The 5,516-nt window shown below is 33.1% G+C and overlaps 1 protein-coding gene across 2 annotated transcripts in view; it reads left to right on the top strand.

Moving 5' to 3' along the window:
* LOC108691561 overlaps positions 1–5,516 on the top strand; it is a 32,299-nt gene that overhangs the window by 2,001 nt on the left and 24,782 nt on the right. The gene's annotated exons all lie outside the window — the stretch shown is intronic.

The raw sequence follows: 5,516 nt of genomic DNA on the forward strand, positions 1-5,516 counted from the left end.
TCTGCAAAGATTCCTCTCACGAAGAATCCGCTCATATTACGTACATTATTGCAGCTCTCCGATACAGTTTTTACGACTAACGTCTCGAATAGCCTTGTATCTACGTCTATGACATGTTCGTATTTGACATGCCATCGTCTATCAGTCGCATGCGATAAGAATGCGCTTGCAGATCGACTTGGTGACGCACAAATGGATCTTCTGACAATCCTGAGTCAGGATACATATGTATAACGCGCGGATTCATTGGCGTAAATGTCTCTCGTCTCGTGCCAGCTCAAATATATTCATAATGCTCCGGTAGGTTCGAGTTAATTGAACTATTAGTCGCCGCCTTCTCGCATCTCTCGTCCCATTGTCTTCGCTACTTCATATCAGCGTCGCCGATGTGGTCGGTTAGGACACGAAAAATACGATTTTATTTAAAGACCTATTATCTAGTCACGGAAGATTTTGTCAAAATTCTATGAGAGAGAAAGGTATAATTTTTCTCTGTATCATTCAAACTTACTTTGTCTCTATAATCTTAATTATTAAAAAAAAGTTAGAATGAAATAGTACAAATTAGAGTGAGACAGTATATACAGGGTGTCCCGAATTTAAATGGCCAAACTTTGGGAGCCTGTAGAGTGTAGAGAAGCGATTGATTATAAGGAAAAAAATCCTTTAGAAATATGCTCATTTTTACTTTATTTTGAAAATCACTAAGAAAGACAAAACGCATAATTTTTGGAATATTCGTATTTTCAAAGCGGAATATTATTTTCGTGTACGACTTCAGCGATAACACTTTATAAACAGTGTGAGAGTATACACGCCGATTTCCAGAAAGAAGAGTCGGCGCGTCACGTTGACCAGATCAGTTTGCAACCCTAGATGTCCGTATAAGATGCAATGTGTGCTGCAAGAGGCCAACATTTTGAACAATATCTGCATTAAGTAAGTGACAATGTGAATAAGTAAATATAGATAGTCTTAATTTTATCTACTGTTATTTATTATTATAAATAAATAAATAATAAATAAGTACAAAAATTGGAAATTATACGTTTTGTCTTTTTTTATGATTTTCTTCAAAATGAAATATATCTCTAAAAGAGACTATTTTCTTAATTTATCGATTCCTTAAACTTTCTCAAAGTTTGGCTATTTGATATAAGAACTCTAGTTTTAAAGTGTCTAAAAATTTAGCTGGATACAGATCTAAAATAATTTTGTTGAGCCATCAAAATAATTATGTAGGACGCTCAAACTGGTTGCTAGAATACCAAAACTTTTTGCAGCATTATTCATCATGCTTGAGATTACATAATTACTTTGATAGTTCAACAAAATTATTTTCAGATCTATATCTAGCTAAATTTTTAGATATTTTAGCAAAATCATTCTTTCCGTGTATAATTCCTATGTGATGATTCGCTTAGCGTCGACTGCGTTCTTGCTTCGATCCAAGTATTGCTTTAATTTTTGATCATTTTTGACGAAACTGAATTTGTTTAATTGATTTATATATTTTTGGCTTTGCAAATTTCATTTGCAATTCCGATTTTTAAGTATTGACTGTATCATTCATCTGGGGATCATCGAGTGTTATTAGACAAAGAAAAAGAAACACTCGACCGCTCGCTGCAAAGATTGGTCAGTTTTCCGATAAAAGTTCACACGCGGATGTTCGCGTTCGCGTGTGACACGCTTACTCGACCTATCGATTTACCATAAGGTCGTAAACATCCAGCTAACGTTAAAAGCAAGTTAGCGATTCTGTTAACCTCTCTGAATATATCTCACTGAGAAAAATGTCTGGTTAATGTCTTGGATTAATTAGAATTCTGATTGAAAATCGACAAATCAGTATTTTCTGGTTAAATCTACTAAAATTCCAGTTGTGATAACCGGAATTCTGATTGATGTAAGAAATGATGTCAGAAGCTTCTGATTCGTTCATTTTCAATCATTTTTTTCAGTATAAGAGATAAAGAGACCGCGAGACCTCGGATCTTTTTTCTATCGAATCAGTCAAAGACGCTGAAGAATGAATAAAATCTGAATAAATGAGAAACATTAATTGGCAATATTTTTCGTGACTATACAGAAATATACGTTTTTTTCTCGCAAAATTTCAAAAGGATCAAAGGCTAAGCGAGACCTTCACATTTCCACCTCGAACCGATCCGTCCGCCCACAGTATCGTAATTGATCCGTAAGCAGTGAACTCGCTTTAAAATCTCAAGTTTCATTTTAATCAATATGTAGTGTCGCGTGTTACACGCCGCTATGTAAGTTCTTTCGATTACTATCGCGCGCACCCGGTGGCTCTGGTCATCGCCTTTCGAATATCGTGACAGAGTACGTTTACCTTAGATTGGCTATATTTCGATAGAACTTACTCTGAGCCCCGATAAAAAACCTATTTATCTCGATGAGAAGCCGAGAACTTCCGTTTGCTTTTATCTCTCGTGATTTATCATTGACGAAGAAATAATGAATAGCGTTGTTGTCTTGACATCAATCGCTTTTCCCGGGGCTTCTTCTAACACTGATTATTATTGATTGATTTTTAATATTCTTTTTACTACTAAAAAATTACAATCTGGAATCATTTAAAAAAATTACAGTCGGAATTATTTATGATTGGAATGTAACGGGAAATTTCCGAAAGAATTTTTCGAGCACTAATTTCAGAAGAAATTAAGCTATCATAAATTTATTTTTATATATTAAGCTATCATTTCTATCTAATTCGTTTTTAACGATTATGGGCTTTTAAATAACCGCTCCCGGGCGTCATTTCAGTACTTTCAGAATTGAATTTAATTAGTCAATTAGTCCTTAATTAAGATTCAAGCGGAATTTGTGCTTACTGTTAATAAGGTACAATCGCAAACAATTTGAAACAAACGTAAAGTATTCAAATAAAATATCATCTCACGAGTTCAGAGACACAGAATTTCATTTTTCTTATAACAATATTTGAAATCAAAACGACTGACGTTAAACAGATTATTTTTTTTTTTTTAATCAAGTTCTAATTTCGAGAACAAGAATATAATTGTTATTCTGGCCGAAATCGAGTCGCTAGGTTTTTGCTAGCAACATAACATGTTTATGTACATTACAACAATTTACTGCATTTTTACTTTAACAAGATTGATTCATGAATGCAATAATGAACCATTTCTTTAGCAATATTTATTTTCTATTAAAGAAAAATTGCGAATCGTTCTTTTGAGCTATATTTAGTCTTCAAACATCGTCCATACGAAGACAATAAGCGACAATTTCTGTTTATTGAAATCACTCCGATTATTCTATTCTGTTTAGTGGTCTGTTTAACTCTCCGCCGACCATCTTGAACTTTGAAGACACAATCAATATTTTGATTGTGAATTCTGGAAGATAAAGTCTGATAGATAAATTTAAATCTATAATGAGTCAAATACAATCCGACTTTTATAACGGCAAAAATTCGTTAAAATTTTTATAGTCATGTAAGAATGTCATGAAGATATTAAAAAAAATTTTTATACAAACAATATAAAAATCTATTAAAGCCAAAGATTGCTAATGAAATACGCAAAATTTTACATGACTGTAGGAAGATTAAATATAAATAAATAATTTTTATAAAACCAACTTTTGGCTGACAATTTATAGAGATAAACTTTCGTTTCGTATCTATCATAAGAAATTAAATTCGCGCGCGATAAGTGCTCTTCGTGCCACGCTAAAGATGACTTCACCCTTTAACGGGAGAAAAGGGACCTTCGCATTAGCTTCTAATCGGGCGCAAAACGCGTTCGATCGCCGCACATTATCTTGTGTGCCATCTTACTTTATCACGTATCTACTCACACCGCGGACAGTCACGTGTGAGAAATTATGTGCAGTGGAAAACCGCTAGGTTTTAAACAACGAGGTACATTTCCCACTTAAGCGTGTACGTGCCGATTACGGTACGCCCATCATTATTACGCTTTACGCATTGCGATCCGTTAAATATGATTACGTTAACATAGAGGGGCTTAGGCGATTTTTACGTGAGGCACGCCGGAAGCGCGCCGCTGATGGTCGCAAGATTTCGAGAACGACCGACTTTTGACTGACTTTTGCGCTCACGCACTCACCCTAATTGCGGGATGTTCGTAATATCGGCTGCATGCGGTATCACGGTTCAGAAGAATACGATTTCCCTCAGCTTTCCACAGATTTCCCGGTCCTATTCTTGATTTTGCGCAATCCTGCCGGCGCGGCGATCCGTTTTGGTACGTCTAGCGAATGCATTTTCAAGGGGCGGTTAAAAATGTAAATTTATTCTGTCAGTTTTGCTCTTTTAATTCATCATACACTTTCCTTCGTTGTTTCACGTTATTTCAGCGGCATATTAAAACAAAAGTTAAAACCAAGTTCTGTAAGTACTTTTTTAAATCTTCAATTAACTTCTTGGTATTAGGAAGGGTATTACAAAGTTAAGATTATATAATGGATCCTTTTGTAGAGAATATAAATCGTTCACGGAAGAAACGCTGAACTGTCTAAAAATGTACGTAGATCAAGGTAGATATAGATTTGAATATAATTTTGTTGAATCATCAGAATAATGTATACACAGAAAAACATCTTTTTGTTGCTAAGAAAATGATTATTCAATTTACTTTCTTTCTTTAAGTAACGATTTTCTTTAAAAAATATTTTCTTGATAATCTTAAAATATACTGTTAGAAATTTTAGAAAGAATTTTAAAGGCCCATTATGTACTCAAAACAAGAATTTATTTTCTTTCTAAAGAATATTATAAAACTGATCGAAGAAGCTTGATATAATAAGCAAATCGAATTTGTTTTAATTTATTAATCTTGAAATATTAAACTTACCAGGATTCAGAATATATTAAACTTGCTTACTATTCAGAATATATAATTTGAAACAAGTAATTATTACTTGTTTACATGTGTTTTTCGGTGTAGGAAATTTAATTAATCTCCATCTGTACAATTTGAGTTTTGTTTAGTCCAAATTTTTGTATTGTTCTAGGCTTTTAACAAATTTGAAAAAAAGTATAGAATTACTTTTCTACATCACATTAAAAAAGTTTTAAAAATAGTTTTGTAATTCAAATCTTTGTTAAAGTCTTTATTTAATAAAAATTGAAATTTGAGCAAAAATGAGGAAGAAATTTGAAAGTGAAATTTCGAAGAAATTTGTGTCAAATTGTAAACAAAGAGTTGATGCATAATGAGCAATGTTACAAAAAGTTTTGATATTCTAACAGCTTGAGTGTACATAATTGTTATGATGATCCAACAAAATTATTCTCCGATCTATTTAATTAAAATTTTCAGATACTTCAGTAAAACTGTTCTTTCCGTATTAGCGAACTAACCGGAGCGATGTTTTGTCATTAGAAACACGGAAAAGGCATTGAGCGAAGATACAGCAAAGCAACAGATCGTTACTTCGATCACCGTTAGACTACGTTCTCTACGTTTGTATCGACATTCACAATATATATATATATA

Source organism: Atta colombica, unplaced genomic scaffold (genome assembly GCF_001594045.1).
Source record: "Atta colombica isolate Treedump-2 unplaced genomic scaffold, Acol1.0 scaffold47, whole genome shotgun sequence".
NCBI lineage: Eukaryota > Metazoa > Arthropoda > Insecta > Hymenoptera > Formicidae > Atta > Atta colombica.